The sequence below is a fragment of the Dendrobates tinctorius genome, unplaced genomic scaffold (assembly GCF_039654945.1).
Source record: "Dendrobates tinctorius isolate UK_male_01 unplaced genomic scaffold, ASM3965494v1 ptg000102l, whole genome shotgun sequence".
In the NCBI taxonomy this organism is placed as follows: Eukaryota; Metazoa; Chordata; class Amphibia; order Anura; family Dendrobatidae; genus Dendrobates; species Dendrobates tinctorius.
The window spans coordinates 38,774,956-38,791,723 of record NW_027361770.1 but is presented as its reverse complement, the minus strand read 5'-3'; positions in this window follow the sequence as shown (position 1 = coordinate 38,791,723).

Genomic DNA, 16,768 nt, shown 5'->3' with positions numbered 1-16,768 from the left:
TTTCCAGTCTGACAACATTTACTCACAGGAGGGCAGGCCAGACATGCATTACAAAAGCGGCAGGTGGCCGGAGCCTGCCGATGTTTACTGTGGAAATTGCAAAGGTGGGGGGAGGGCGGACAAAAGGGGGAATGCTGATGCATTAGGGACATGCATCTCTCATAGAACCTATTATACATCCATATAACTGCACGACATATTCTGGGGGCTAAGTGATTCTGTAACACGGCTCCCCTTTTCAGCGACGCGATCGGCATACACAGTCTGATCCTCAACGGATCGGTTTGGGGATGACCGAAGTTTATGGGGTTGGTACAAGTTCCGTTTGTCGACTTAGTGCATCGGCGTAACCTTTTTGTTTGCCGGGTCTGTAGTGGATGGTGAAGTCCAGAGGTTGTAGGGCTAAACTCCACCGCAGCAATCTGGCGTTGTGTTGTGAGTTCATTTTCCCCGTCGTCACTGAGGTCTGGTGAACTCCCTATTCTGGTAAAGGAAGGTAATGAGCCTGATTATCAGGCACCTGAGCTTAATGATGATGACTGGCTGAGTGGAGTCACGGACTGGATATAAGGCTGCCGACGCCCTTCTGCCCTGCGGGTGATTTCTCTGTGGACTTCTAGGAGATCAGTCTGATTCCTGCTCCTCTAAAGCTAAGTTTTCTGCTTTGCCTGTTTGCATTTGTGTTTTGTTTTTGTTTGCCTTGCTTTTCTGGATTCTGCCATTCCCTGCTGGGGTGAGCTGAATCTCCTTTGCTAGTTGCTCTGTCTTCAGAATATTCCTGAGTACTGACATAGCCTTTTTGAAGCCTAGCGTCTTCAGGGCCTTTTTCACTGTCAGTCTGTTGGCTCTTATTTTCATAGGGTTTTTCACAGATTGCAGACAGCAGCCTTCCTGTCCTTTCCTATCTAGTTAGCTTGGGCCCCGTCTTTGCTCAGTCTATCTTTCTGCCTGTGTTAGTGTTCTTTATTCTTGCTTCACCATCATTATATGTTGGGGGCTGCCTTTTGCTTTGGGGTCTGCTCTGGGGCAGTTTAGATTTCCCTTTCTGTCTTTAGGCTATATAGTCCTCCGGCTGTGATCGAGGGGTCTAGGGCATCGTAGGAACCCCCCACGGCTACTGCTAGTTGTGTTGATAGGTTCAGGGGTCTGCAATCTGATAGCTGCCAACTTCTCTGGTTTTCTGGACTTAGCTAGCATTTCTGTTTTTGCCTCCTACGGTGACTCATTCATAACAGCGTTGTCTCCAGAGACCCGATTAAGCCAGGCTAGGGGATTATGGTCCGTTAGAAGGGAAAACTGTCATCCATACAAATATGGTTGCAACTTCTTGAGTGCCCATACTACCGCCAGGCACTCCTTCTCGATGGCCACATAGCTTACTTCACGGGTCAGTAGTTTCCGACTCAGGTAAGCTACCGGGTGTTCTTGGCCGTCCGGCCCGACCTGGCTCAGTACTGCCCCCAATCCAAACATAGAAGCGTCCGTATGAACAAGGAAACGTTTAGTTCGATTGGGTGCTGCCAATACAGGGGTATTGGTGAGGGTGTCCTTTAGTTGGCGGAAGGCTTCCTCACACTCTGAGGTCCAGGTTACCTGGCGGGGTTGGTTCTTACGGGTCACATCAGTGAGGAGCTTGGCTACGCTGCTGTAATTGGGAAGGAATTTCCTGTAATACCCCGCTGTCCCTAGAAACGCCATGACCAGGGTTTTAGTGCGTTGGATGGGCCACTTGGCTATGGCCTCAATCTTGGTTGGTTCTGGTCGCTGTTTCCCACTTCCCACCCAATGCCCTAAATACTGAACCTCTGCTTTGCCCACGTGACACTTGTTTGGGTTCAGGGTGATTCCGGCCTGGTGGATCCTGTCCAATACTGTCTCTAGGTGATTTAGATGCTCTTCCCATGCCGCACTGTAGATTGCGATGTCGTCCAGGTAGGCACAAGCATAGTCCTGGAGACCATCAAGAAGCCGGTCAGCCAGCCTTTGGAAGGTTGCCGGGGCACTCTTCATCCCGAATGGCATAACTCAAAACTGGAATAAGCCGAACGGGGTGACAAATGCCGACTTGGGAATAGCATCAGGACTAAGGGGAATCTGCCAGTTGCCTTTGCATAGATCGATGGTGGTCAAATACTTTGTCCCCGCCAGCCGGTCTAACAACTTATCCACACGCAGCATGGGGTATGCATCCGTCACTGTTTTCTCATTGAGCCTACGATATTCTACACAAAACCGTGTAGTCCCATCCTTCTTGGGCACTAACACTACGGGGGATGCCCAGGGACTATCTGACTCTTCAATGACCCCTAAACGCAGCATCTCTTGTATCTCTTGTCACATCTCCTCTCGTACAGACTAAGGGACGCGGAAGGGGTTTTGTCGCAGGGGGGTCTGATCCTGGGTCTCAACCTTGTGTTGTGCCAGGCGAGTGTACCTTGGTCTCCCCGAAAACATCCTCTGTCGCTGCCTCAACAACTCCTCCGCCTGCTGCCTCTCCCGGGGGCCTAGGTCTTCACCCAAGTGTACCTGGTCCCATGTTTTAGACTGAGTCCTTTCCCCTAAGACATCTGGCAAGGGAAGTCCGACTAAATCCTCTGCTTCAGGTGCACAGATGGCCACTACCTCTTCAGGGCGCTCCCGGTAGGGCTTCAGCATATTCACGTGGAACATGCGGATAGCCCTGGGGTCGTCACAATCGGCGACATTATAGGTTGTGCCGGCTATTTCCCCACTACCTGGTAGGGCCCCTGCCATGCAGCTTGAAACTTATTCTGCTTAGTGGGCTCTAACACCAGGACCTTCTGTCCTATTTCCAAAGTGCGCTCTCTGGCCCTCCGATCGTACCATATGCGCTGGCACCGCTGGATCGCCTGCATGTCCTCACGTACAGCCTGAGTCAGCTCCTGTAGGCGGTCCCGGAATTCCAGCACATAGGGTACAATAGGTACCCCTTCTATGAGGCCCTCCCCTTCCCAGTGTTCCAGCACTAAGTCTAGGGGTCCCCTTACCCGTCTCCCGTATACCAGCTCGAACGGGGAGAACCCCGTGGATTCTTGGGGCACCTCCCGATAGGCAAACAGGAGGTGTGGCAAGAATTTCTCCCAGTCCCTGTTTGCCCTGGTAAAAGTCCCAATGAGCTGTTTTAATGTCCCGTTAAAGCGTTCACACAACCCATTGGTTTGCGGGTGGTACGGGGCGCTTCTAATGGACTTTACGCCGCACAGCTTCCACTGTTGGTTGGTCACCTCTGCTGTAAACTGGGTACCCTGGTCCGAGATAATCTCCCGGGGAAATCCAACCCGTGAGAACACCTGGAGCAGGGTGGCCGCCACCGTCTCTGCCAGTATGTTAGGTAACGCAACCGCCTCTGGATACCGTGTGGCATAATCTACCACTGTCAATATATACTTTTTCCCTGACGGACTGGGTTTGGCTAACGGCCCTATCAGATCGATGGCTACTCGGCTAAATGGTTCCTCCACAATGGGGAGGGGGCGTAATTTGGCCTTGCATCGATCCCCCCTCTTGCCAATGCGCTGGCAACTGTCACAGGTCTGGCAGTACTGACGAACATCATAGGTTACCCCCGGCCAAAAGAAGTTTTGTGTCAGACAATGCCTGGTGCGACTGACGCCGAAGAGCCCGGCTAAGGATATGTCATGAGAGATTCGCAGTAGCTCCTGCCTATACTTCTTGGGAACTACCAGCTGTCGTTTTATAGTGGGGCTCGTCCCTGTGTGGTGCTGCTCTGTGATCCGGTAGAGGAGTCCCTGCTTCCATACAAACTGTTCCCCTTCCAGTACCCCTCTCCCCTCCTGTGCCTTCCCACGATATCCCTCTAATGAAGGATCCTCAAGTAACTCCCTCTTAAATTCATCTGGGGTGGCCCAAGAAATGTGTCTGGCTATGGGAATACGTGTAGGGCTGGGATGTCTTACCTGGGCCTCCTCTGAGTGTGATTCCGCCTCCGCAGCTAGAGCTTGTCTCCGGGTGGTCACAGGATAGGTCTCAGCCAGAGGGGCCACCGAGAATGCAGACAACATGGGCCCCAAGTCATTTCCCAGCAAGACATCTGCAGGCAAATCCTCCATCAAGCTGACCTCAACAAGGCCATCCCCGACTCCCCAGTTCAGGTAAATCCTGGCAGTGGGCAGTCGATGTATGGCTCCCCCTGCTACACGGACTACCACTGTCCGGTCCGTCTTCTGTTGGTCCCGGACGAGATGAGGCTTCACAAGGGTCAAAGTTGCTCCGGAATCTCTTAGTCCCTGCATACGTTTCCCATTAACCCACACGACCTGTCGATGCTGTTGTGGATTATCTGCCCGGGCTGCCTGCACGAGGTCTACTTCATGCAGCACTTCCTCCATCTCTTCCACCCCTTAGTTAGTCGTAGCCCCCAATGCCAGGTCAGCTTCGCCTTGGTAGCCCGGCTGAAGGTAGCTGTTCCCGCCTTTGGCCACTGGGTATGCGGAGTCCGGTTGGGACATTGTCTTTGCAGGTGGCCCAGCTGACGGCAGGTGTGGCATCGCTCCCCAGGGGGACTGTGGTAGGCCGGGTTTCTAGCTGGTCCCCCTACAATCTTCGGTGCTTTGGGGCCCTCCATGTCCATGGGCGGGCCCCTAGTGACCATCTTTGATCCGGACAACTGCGGCCTCCTGGCATCATGATGTTCATCGGCCAGACGAGAGGCTTCCTCAAGAGTCGTTGGCCGCCTGTCCCGAAGTCATTCCTGTGTCTCGGGGGTTAGTCCATTAAAGAATCGTTCTAACAAGAGGAGCTGGAGGACCTTCTCCTTAGTGGTTGCTTGGCTCCCTTGTACCCATTGTAGCAGTGACCGCCGTAATTTACAGGCCCATTCAGCGTGGGTATCGGTTACGCATTTTATAAGTCCGCGGAACTCTTGGCGGTATGCCTCTGGTGTCAGCGCATACCGGGCCAAGATCACTTCTTTGATCCCAAAACTCAAGATAAAAAACGGACGGCACCGCTGTTACCGTGTGACTTCAAATGATATGCGGCATACAGAAGCCCAGCAGCTGGGAATCTCGGGTGCCAGACCTGGAAACAGTCAATCCTGGGAATCCATGCAAAGAGAAGAGGTCGCACTCATCGAGATGAAAGTTTCACTGATTTATTGACATATCATGAACATGTCAAGTCGGGGGAGTGACATAAGGAGTGCAAGAAAGGCTGACAACGGCCGTTTCGCGCTACTCGAGCGCTTCAACGCTACTCGATCCGCTCATAGTCCATACATTCCTCATCAGGTACCGTGCGATAGGAGTCCGCTGCCCGGCCTGTCAGCTTGCTGGCCAGAATCTGAACCCGTTCCTCCGGCTTCACTTGATGAAGGGCACACTGCTGCTCAAAGTCCTGCAGAAAGCCATCAATGTCTTCCTCTGCCTCCCCCAACCGTCGGAAGGCATTATACTGGATCTTTTTGTGGCTTATTGTTGAAGGTACCTGGTCGAAGGCCAGAGCTCCCCCTGCTCGCTGACTCTCCTCTCTCCACTCTGCCATCTCCATCTTGGCCAGCTCCACTTTGGTCCGCTCTGCCATCTCCTTCTTGGCTAGCTCTATCCTGGTCTGCTCAGCCATCTTTTCCTTCAGATCAGTACGCACATCAGCCATCACCTCTCGTATGATCTCTACCGCAGGGTTTGGGCCATAGAACGCCAATCTGTTCTTTACCTCCCTCTGGAATTCGGTCTCCTCCACGTTCACATTGGGGGGCGCTGCACTGTCGTGTTCCATGATGGCTGCTATCAAATCCGCTTTTGTTTTGTTGCTGGCGATCAACCCTCGGGCTTCCACCAGATCTTTTAATGTAGTCCTCTTTAACTTCTGGTAGTTGTTTTCCATTCATTCCTTTCCTCCTGTAGAAGGGGTATCATATCCCGCTGCTGCCACCTGTGTAACGGGGTCTACCAAGCTGGGGTACCTCTTTCAGTACCACCCCGTGTTTTCGGAGGTCCGCTCTGCGTTGGCTGGAGTCTGAATGAATGACGCTGGCTGGAATCCCTGGGTTACATGGACGCATATAAAAGATCACTGCTTCTCCATGTATTTCCAGTCTGACAACATTTACTCACAGGAGGGCAGGCCAGACATGCATTACAAAAGCGGCAGGTGACCGGAGCCTGCCGATGTTTACTGTGGAAATTGCAAAGGTGGGGGGAGGGCGGACAAAAGGGGGAATGCTGATGCATTAGGGACATGCATCTCTCATAGAACCTATTATACATCCATATAACTGCACAACATATTCTGGGGGCTAAGTGATTCTGTAACACGTAACAAGCAGTACCAGGTGACCGCTGAACACAGGAAGAGCTGCGGTGCCGGAGACTATCTGAGAAGCAGGGAAGTGCAGAGACCACGCCAGGAGGGGGTATGATCTGACAGCCGCCGGCTCCTGTGCTCCCCCTCCCCCTCCTACCCCCTGGGACAATGACTCGAGTATAAACCGAGAGGGGCCCTTTCAGCCTAAAAAAATGGCCTGAAAATCTCGGCTTTTACCCGAGTATATACGGCATTTGTTTCTTTAGTCCGATTCTTTAAGGACCTGGCTATTTAATCACATGATTGAGCTAAATTTTTTCATTGGTCTATAGAATCTACAAGACTAGCTATTGATTAGAGGTTGATCAGCTGTGAGATCCTTGTGATTGAAACGCGTCACTGTACCTCTGTGTGCCCTTAGTTTATATTCACTTCTAAGGATATGCCGAAACAACTGTTTTAATGGATCAATAAAGACTTCATATTTTAAGGAGCTGGAATGCTTTTTCTATCTTTTCCTTTGAAAACTACACATCCTGTCAAAATGGAGTTCCAAGCACCTGAGGTTGTCGGTGAGCTGACTGGGGCAGAAAGCCAATTTTTCTACTTACCGTATATACTCATGTATAAGCCGACCAGTATGTAAGCCGACCCCCCTAATTTTGCCACAAAAAACTGGGAAAACGTATTGACTCACGTATAAGCCAAGTGTGGAAAATGCAGCACCTACTGGTAAATTTTAAAAATAAAAATACACACCAATAAAAGTAAAATTAATTGAGACATCAGTAGGTTAAATGTTTTTGAATATCCATATTGAATCAGGAGCCCCATATAATGCTCCATACAGTTCATGATGGCCCCATAAGATGCTCCATACAAAAGACACCCCATATAATGCTCCATAAAGGTTAATAATGGCCCCATAAGATGCTCCATAGAATATGCCCCCATAAGATACTCCACAGAATATGCCCCCATAAGATGCCTCATAGAATATGCCCCCATAAGATGCTCCACAGAATATGCCCCCATAAGATGCCCCATAGAATATGCCCCATAGAATAATCCCCATATGCTGCTGCTGCAAAAAAAATGACATACTCACCTCTCCATCGCTGGGGGCCAGGTGCCGGTATCACTGCTAGCTCGGGACCCGGCACCTGAGATATTCACCTGTCCCCGGTCCATTGCTGCTCGCCGCTGTCTGCCATGTCATCTCTCAGTGACGTTCAGGCAGCAGAGGGCGCGGCCCGCACTAACCATTTCACCGCGCCCTCTGACCTGAACATCACTGACAGAGAACGCGGCAGGCAGCGCGGGAACGGGGACAGGTGAATATAGCATATACTTAGCCCTCCCACGGTCTCCAGCGCCTGCCTTCAGCGGTCATGTGATACAGCTCATTAAAGACACAAATATGCGCATATTCATGTCTTTAATGAGCGGTACCACGTGACCGCTGAAGGCAGGCGCCGGAGACCGGGAAAAGTGGGGGACTGCAGAGACTGTGCCAGGGAGGGGTAAGTATGATCTCTGACACCCCCGAACCCCCTCCCCTGCCGACCCCCGGTTATGACTCACTTATAAGCCAAGAGGGGGATTTTCAGCCCAAAAAAATGGGCTGAAAATCTCAGCTTATGCGCGAGTATATACAGTATACATAATGATGCTGACACTCGGGGTACAGGATAATGATGCTGACACTCGGGATGCAGGATAATGATGCTGACATTCAGGGTGCAGGATAATGATGCTGACACTCGGGGTACAGGATAATGATGCTGACACTCGGGATGCAGGATAATGATGCTGACACTCGGGGTACAGGATAATGATGCTGACACTCGGGATGCAGGATAATGATGCTGACACTCGGGATGCAGGATAATGACGCTGAAACTCGGGGTGCAGGATAATAATGCTGACACTCGATGTACGGGGTAATGAGTTCTTGTACGGCCATGAGTTCTTGTTAGGTTCACTTGGTGAGCACTAGCAATATGAAATTGTATTTGCTTTAGTAAATTTTATTAATTGAACTGCTGTTGTATAAAAATACGGGTGAGAGTTCTTGTTGCAAATGTTGACATTCTTCCATCTCTCGAATAATTCACTGCCAAATAAATTGGTCTTGCTCGTTTCAGTTGGGTGTCATTCCAGTTGTTGTCTATTCGGTGCAGCGTAAACCAGATTAAGTGAGTAGTGGAGTCAGGTTGAGTAATGAAGGCAGTTTGAGTGGGCGGGGACGCGCCCAATTTCAATGGAGCAGCCATTTTGGGAGTTTCAGTCTCCTGTTCCTCCTCTGGGTCAAGGGAAGGCGGGTCAGAGAATTCTTACTCATTATAGTCAAAAGCTGCAGCAGGGACTGGTTCGGGAGTAGCTTATGCTCTCTCTGGTTGATTGCGGTCTCATGACAAGCAGGGACATAGCATGTTCCGATGTACTACTCGAGTGGGAGCATCTTCTTCAGGTTGAACCTCGTAAACGGGACCTTCAGTTCTGATCCAACGTTTCACCCAATATGGGGTCTTTTCCTACCGATACTCCAACTTGCCTCGAGGTCGTTTGTCTCGGACTAATACACGTCTCAAGCCTCAAGAGCTGTCCCTCGCAGAGGAGCTGTCTCCGGATGTTCAATCTCTTCTTACTTGGTCTGCACAAGGAGATGTAATGTTTGCAACTGGTGTCGACGTTCACGGACCCAGGTGGACACCCCCATCCGCGGGTAGGCCTCCTCGGGATCCAGTTCTAGCTCGGTGATCTCTCGTCCCAGTCAGCCAAATAGTAGGGTGTAGGGTGTGTACCAAGTGGTGCGATGTACTCGTTTGTTGTTCAGCCACAAACTCAGGCCGGCGAACTTTTCGGTCTTCCTCTAATGTCCTCAGCATCTGGATCAAGGTTCGATTGAAATGTTCACAGGCCTCATTCCTTTGAGGATGGTAAGGCATCATCTGAGATTTCTCAATCTGATACATGCAATACAGTTTTTCCATCACATCCGTGGAAACAGGTGCCTTGATCTGAGTGAATTCTCTTCGGGCAGCCATACACTTGAATGAATTCCCTGCAGATGGCCTGTGCCACTGATTTAGTAATCTGAACCCGAGTTGGAGTCACCGCAGTGAATTTGGTGAAGTGGTTGGTTATTACTAGACAGTGTTCGTATCTAAGGTGAGTCGGGCCTATAGTCAAGTAATCTATCATCAACACCTCTAGGGGAGCAGAAGTCACGATGGATTGCGTAGGAGCTCTCTGTTCTGGAGGCTCACAGCTGCTACACTGCCGACATGCTTCCTCTACCGCAGCTCTTAGTCGAGGATGATAGACCAACTGCTGTAACCTCTGGGACGTCATCTCCGGGCCAAAGTGCTCCCCTCTTTCGCGAGCTTCCGTGGCCACCTTGTAGAGCAAGGTTTCAGGAAGCACCACTTGCCAGGTAATTCCCAGTTCACGGTTCAACTGGCTCTTCCGATACAATAGACCATCTTTTAGTTGGAGCCTTTCCCACTGTCGAAAGATTTGAAGCATTCCCAGGGACAGGGTGTCTCTGTCTCTCTTTGGTTGGGAAGTTGTTTTAGAGCCACCCACTACCTCATGTAAGTGAGTTCCCCATCTTCCTGTTGAAGTTGGACCCACTCTTCATGGGTTGCCCCAGGGTACATTCTCTGAGCGCCTTCCTGATCTGTCCTTGCATGGCCACCACTGTCCTGGCGGGGTTATGAAACTTACGGATCTCCTCAGCCTCCAGCTCCTCGTCCCGATTGGGTCCAGGTCGCTCATGTGTTACTCTGGATAGAGCGTCGGCGTGTGTGTTCCCAGCTCCTCTATGATAAGCGATCTTATATCAGTACTTAGCCATCCGGGCCACCCACCACTGCTCCAGGGCCTCTAACTTCGCATTTTCAAGGTGAGCTAGGGGATTGTTGTCGGTGCGTACCAAGACTTCGGACCAACACCAACAATTCTAGCTTTAAAGAACTGTAGTTGTCTGGATTTTGCTCGGAATAGTGGAGAGACCGACTCGCATAAGCGATCACTTGCTCTTTTCCTTCCAATATCTGTGATAACACGGTTCTTAATCCACGTAGATTCCCATCAGTGTGAAGAATGAATGGTTGGGGGAAGTCTGCATAGGCCAGTACCGGTGCCTCAGTCAGAGCCATCTATAAGGATCGGGACACCTCTTCCTGGCTGACTCCCTACTGAATGGTCCTATTCATTGTGCCAGACGATACTTCTTTCAACAGCTCCAGTAGTGGGTTGACAATACGAGTGAAGTTTTTCACAAACCGTCGGCAGTACCCAGTGAGTCCCAGGAAAAAAAACACAAAAATTGAGCTTAAAGTTGGTATACATGCAGCATACAAACTTGACCTCAGTGTGTGAATAAGGGCAGACAAAAGGACCATGTCCCGACCTAAGAACACCAGCCTGGGGAGGCTTTTAAATGTAATTTACAGCTCAAGAGGGTGAAACCACACCCCGACTTGCACAGAATGCAAAAATACAAAGAAAAAAACACACAAAAATTGAGCCTAGTTAAAGTTGGTACACATGCAGCATATAAACGCGTGTTCAATTTGGCCATAAGGCCTTGAAAAAACCTACAAGAAGCAAAATGCACATATAGCAGGGTTTAACTAAATAAATAAAAAGCAAAAATGCGTTTAAAAACACAGGGTTCTTAGTAATACGATTTTTGATCAAAAATAGCATGAAAGCCAACTCACAGTCGCCAAGGTGACCCTGGTGTTCATTTTGCTTCTTGTAGGTTCTTTTTTCAATGAGTCCCAGGAAAGCCCAAACATCCTATACAGTCTTTGGAGTGGGCCAGTCCTGTTCCGCTGCTATCTTTTCACGGGACGATTTTACTCCTTCTGCAGAGACAACATGTTCCAGGTATTCAATCTGTGTGCGGAAGAGGTGACACTTCCGAGACTTTACTTTCAGGCCATGCTTCTCTAAATGACTCAACACTTGTTCCAGGCTTTGCAGATGCTCCTCAAAAGTGTCACGCCGTTCTTTCTTTACCTGGTTGTCAGCGTGACAATGCATGTCTTTGCTTTAACCCCTTGCTCCTTTCCCCCTAATTGAGCTGGGATACTGTTGGCTGTTACCTGTATGGAGCCTGCTCAGTTCCCTGCTCTGCTGCGTAGCCGTGCATGTGTTGTTAGGTCTTTGCTCTGCTGCATGACCATCTGCATGTGCGGTCCCTGGTTGCTGCTGTGGAAGCTGTCCGCGGGTTGTGAGGTCATATGCAGCTGGTGCATGACTTTCCACGTGTGTCTAGGCTTGCAGCCACTGCCAGGTGCTCTAAGCCTCAGTTCCTGCACTGACTGTGCTGCAATGGCTTCTGTGTGTGCTTAGGGCAAGCGCAGCCACACCTTCGCTGCATTTATCAGGGTTAGTGTGTGTACTTGAAATGCTGTCCCCAGCCAATGGCTGAGGGGCAGGTCCTATATAAACTTCCCCTTCCCTGCGGGGCGTGGCCAGAGGTACTCACAAAGCTTCTGAACTTTGCCATGTGTGTTTTGTGTCTGTATCCCTGGACCTCTCCTGTCTATGTTTTGGTACCAAAGTCCCTGCCTTGGTTCCTGCTTTGTCCTGCTCCGGCGCCCTGCCCTGGAGACGTTATATCCAGGCCTGAATCCATGATCCTGTACCTGTCCTGTACCTGACCCTGTCTGAACAGTGTCTGCTGTGTTATGTTCCTGGAATCCCTCTGTGTTTGAAGCCTCGCACCCAGTGACTCTGAGTCTCTTGCAACCGGTGTTCCTGCTGAGCATGTACTACCCTGTGCTCTGACTACCATACGGTGCTAGCTCCATGCAGGCCCAGCAAACATGCGGCTTTAGCACCATTATGCTTGAGTTCCTTCCTAGGTCTGATGCCCGGAGCCTGACGACCGCAGTCTGGAACCTGATGATCGCTGCCTGGAGCCTGATGACTGCAGTGGTGCCTGTAGGTCATGTCAGATGTCCGGAACTGAACGACACCTGTGTCCTGATATCCAGCCTGTGTCCTGATGTCCTTATGTACCCCGATGTCCTGCCTGATGTTCCACCTATGTGTGCCTCGGTGATCCGTTGGTGCCTTGGGGTCCACTGGGTGGTACCCTTCTGGGAGGTGTTGAATTGGGAGCCTGGCATAGTCATGTTTGGTTTATGTACTGTGTGACTTTACTTTAGTAAACTTTACGTTCTCTATATATGAAGTTTTGTGGTGTAATCAAGTCCTACTAGTCTTCTTTGTCCACATGCTCAGCTGCCACAGATCCCCGTTCACTGCCCTTCTTTAGTTCGGGTAGGCCCGGGTCCCCACCTCTGTGGTATAGAGGGTCCATATTGTGTCCCCGGGGCGTGCCCCACGCCGTCGTGGTCGGTCAGTGTGGGGGCGTTTATGGGCTGGACCACGTCTGCGGCTGCAGTTTTAACCGTGAAAAAAGTAACATAGTTACATAGTTATTAAAGGGAAGGTGCCATCCAAAAAATTTTTTTTCAGCAATTGAAAAAATGTAAAGAATTAATGTTTACATTTTCTTAAAAAATATTATCATTTGTTTTTAATTTTGCAAAATATGAAAAATAATTTTAAAAAGTTTGGCATTTCCACTTGTTAACACTAGGGGGAGCAGCTACTGAAATTTGGCACAAAAACCTAGTGTACAACTAGCTCACATTACTGCCCTGCAGTAATTATGGGCAGATTCTGCTGACATGGGTGTGATGTCACTCCTCTCCTCCCTTTCTGGGTGTTTGCTAAGTTAAAAGAGAGGATGACATCTAGGAACACAGTGAGCAGCCATTTTGATGGGGCCTGCAAAGTTACTGACTGTCTTTGCATGCAAAGTCTGGATCAGAACAGGCCATCAATCAGCAGAAATGTGTCCTGGATTTCTGTGGAGCAGACAGTCCATCCATGTGTATAAAACACAGCACGCTATGTACAATCCCTGGCAACGAACAGGGTGCCCCCCAAAGACCAGCACACTGCACTCCTAAAATACTCTGTGCTGCTGTCACCCTGCTCCTTCCACCATACATCAGGCTCCTGTCACCTCGCTTTCACACATCGCCAGGATAGGATCTGAGGAGAGGAATGGGGTCTTTGGTCACTGAGCATGGCAGGCAGCAAGGATTCTGGGAGCAGGGTGACAGCAGCACAGAGTATTTCAGGAGAGCAGTGTGCTGGTCTATGGGGGGCACAGAGGGAGATATATGGAGAGGAGCAGGGTGACAGCACCGCAGAAATCCAGGAAACATTTCTGCTGATGGCCTGTTCTGATCCAGACTTTGCATGCAAAGACCACATTCCCCCCCTCAGATCCTGTCCTGGCGATGTGTGAAAGCGAGGCGATAGGCACAGTCTGGGGTGACGCTGGGATGCAGGATGGGGGTGTAACAGGGTCTTCCAAGCTGGGGTACCTCTTTCAGTACCACCCCGTGTTTTCGGATGTCAGCTCTGCGTTGGCTGGAGTCTGAATGAAGGATGCTGGCTGGAATCCCTGGGTTACATGGACACATATAAAAGATCACTGCTTCTCCATGTATTTCCAGTCTGACAACACTTTACTCACAAGGCACAGAATATATCACATATATCACACAGATACAACCAATAGACAGGCGTTAGGCCAGACATGCATTACAAAAGGAGCAGGTGGCCGGAGCCTGCGTATGTTTACTGTGGGAATTACAAAGGTGGGGGGAGGGCGGACACTGCTGATACATTAGGGACATGCATCTCGCATGGAACCTATTATATATACATATAACTGCACAACATATTCTGGGTGCTGAATGGTTCAGTAACAGGGGGGAAATGTAGCCATTCAGTAGCGATAAAAATGAGACCCCTCTCTTCAGCTGCCTCACCAGCCCTCCCCTGACTGCACCTAACTATTACCCCTGACCCGTGTGCATGTGCTCAGTAAGAACCACCCTAGAATGGGTCCCCTTTTAGCAGATAATACTGCCATAGTGTTCTCACATAATGCCACCATATACTTCACACATAATACCGCCATATAGTTCATACACAATACCACCATGTAGTTCACACATAAATCCAGCAGGGTGACAGCAGCACAGAGTATCTGTGGAGCAGACAGTCCATCCATGTGTATAAAACACAGCACTCTATGTACAATCCCTGGCACCGAACAGGGTGCCCCCCATAGACCAGCACACTGCACTCCTAAAATACTCTATGCTGCTGTCACCCTGCTCCTTCCACCATACATCAGGCTCCTGTCGCCCCGCTTTCACACATCGCCAGGACAGGATCTGAGGAGAGGAATGGGGTCTTTGGTCACTGAGCATGGCAGGCAGCAAGGATTCTGGGAGCAGGGTGACAGCAGCACAGAGTATTTCAGGAGAGCCATGTGCTGGTCTATAGGGGGCACAGAGGAAGATATATGGGGAGGAGCAGGGTGACAGCACCACAGAATTCCAGGAAACATTTCTGATGATGGCCTGTTCTGATCCAGACTTTGCATGCAAAGACCACATTCCCCTCCTCAGATCCTGTCCTGGCAATGTGTGAAAGCGAGGTGATAGGTACAGTCTGGGGTGACGCTGGGAAGCAGGATGGGGGGAAATGTAGCCATTCAGTAGCGATAAAAATGAGATCCCTCTCTTCAGCTGCCTCACCAGCCCTCCCCTGACTGCACCTAACTATTACCCCTGACCCGTGTACATGTGCTCAGTCAGAACCACCCTAGAATGGGTCCCCTTTTAGCAGATAATACTGCCATAGTGTTCTCACATAATACCACCATATACTTCACACATAATACCGCCATATAGTTCATACACAATACCACCATCTAGTTCACACATAAATCCAGCAGGGTGACAGCAGCACAGAATATTTCAGGAGAGCAGTATCACACTGGATAGGATTAGATACACGGCTCAGCAGTCAGTATCACACAGGATAGGATTAGATACACGGATCAGCAGACTGTATCACACAGGATAGGATTAGATACACGGCCCAGCAGTCAGTATCACACAGGATAGGATTAGATACACATCTCAGCAGTCAGTATCACACAGGAGAGGATTAGATACACGGCTCAGCTGTCAGTATCACACAGGATAGGATTAGTGTAACGGGGTCTACCAAGCTGGGGTACCTCTTTCAGTACCACCCCGTGTTTTCGGAGGTCCGCTCTGCGTTGGCTGGAGTCTGAATGAATGACGCTGGCTGGAATCCCTGGGTTACATGGACGCATATAAAAGATCACTGCTTCTCCATGTATTTCCAGTCTGACAACATTTACTCACAGGAGGGCAGGCCAGACATGCATTACAAAAGCGGCAGGTGGCCGGAGCCTGCCGATGTTTACTGTGGAAATTGCAAAGGTGGGGGGAGGGCGGACAAAAGGGGGAATGCTGATGCATTAGGGACATGCATCTCTCATAGAACCTATTATACATCCATATAACTGCACGACATATTCTGGGGGCTAAGTGATTCTGTAACACGGCTCCCCTTTTCAGCGACGCGATCGGCATACACAGTCTGATCCTCAACGGATCGGTTTGGGGATGACCGAAGTTTATGGGGTTGGTACAAGTTCCGTTTGTCGACTTAGTGCATCGGCGTAACCTTTTTGTTTGCCGGGTCTGTAGTGGATGGTGAAGTCCAGAGGTTGTAGGGCTAAACTCCACCGCAGCAATCTGGCGTTGTGTTGTGAGTTCATTTTCCCCGTCGTCACTGAGGTCTGGTGAACTCCCTATTCTGGTAAAGGAAGGTAATGAGCCTGATTATCAGGCACCTGAGCTTAATGATGATGACTGGCTGAGTGGAGTCACGGACTGGATATAAGGCTGCCGACGCCCTTCTGCCCTGCGGGTGATTTCTCTGTGGACTTCTAGGAGATCAGTCTGATTCCAGCTCCTCTAAAGCTAAGTTTTCTGCTTTGCCTGTTTGCATTTGTGTTTTGTTTTTGTTTGCCTTGCTTTTCTGGATTCTGCCATTCCCTGCTGGGGTGAGCTGAATCTCCTTTGCTAGTTGCTCTGTCTTCAGAATATTCCTGAGTACTGACATAGCCTTTTTGAAGCCTAGCGTCTTCAGGGCCTTTTTCACTGTCAGTCTGTTGGCTCTTATTTTCATAGGGTTTTTCACAGATTGCAGACAGCAGCCTTCCTGTCCTTTCCTATCTAGTTAGCTTGGGCCCCGTCTTTGCTCAGTCTATCTTTCTGTCTGTGTTAGTGTTCTTTATTCTTGCTTCACCATCATTATATGTTGGGGGCTGCCTTTTGCTTTGGGGTCTGCTCTGGGGCAGTTTAGATTTCCCTTTCTGTCTTTAGGCTATATAGTCCTCCGGCTGTGATCGAGGGGTCTAGGGCATCGTAGGAACCCCCCACGGCTACTGCTAGTTGTGTTGATAGGTTCAGGGGTCTGCAATCTGATAGCTGCCAACTTCTCTGGTTTTCTGGACTTAGCTAGCATTTCTGTTTTTGCCTCCTAC